We start from the raw sequence: 239 nt of genomic DNA on the forward strand, positions 1-239 counted from the left end.
TTTTCTGTCCTAGTATTCAGATTTACTTTCAGATGAAATAGTAACGTAAATCAATAGTACAAGCGAACTTAAAATATATTACAAAGTTTCTTATCACAGAATACCTTTAGAGAGGGATCAAATTATACCTTCTGTCCATAAGCCTGGGATAAAAAAAAATATTTGCTTACATGACAGAATGTGTTTGGCTTCCACCAAATACAATTAGGTTATACTACATAACTAATAAACCAAGATAA

This window comes from Dendrobates tinctorius, unplaced genomic scaffold, assembly GCF_039654945.1.
Source record: "Dendrobates tinctorius isolate UK_male_01 unplaced genomic scaffold, ASM3965494v1 ptg000003l, whole genome shotgun sequence".
In the NCBI taxonomy this organism is placed as follows: Eukaryota; Metazoa; Chordata; class Amphibia; order Anura; family Dendrobatidae; genus Dendrobates; species Dendrobates tinctorius.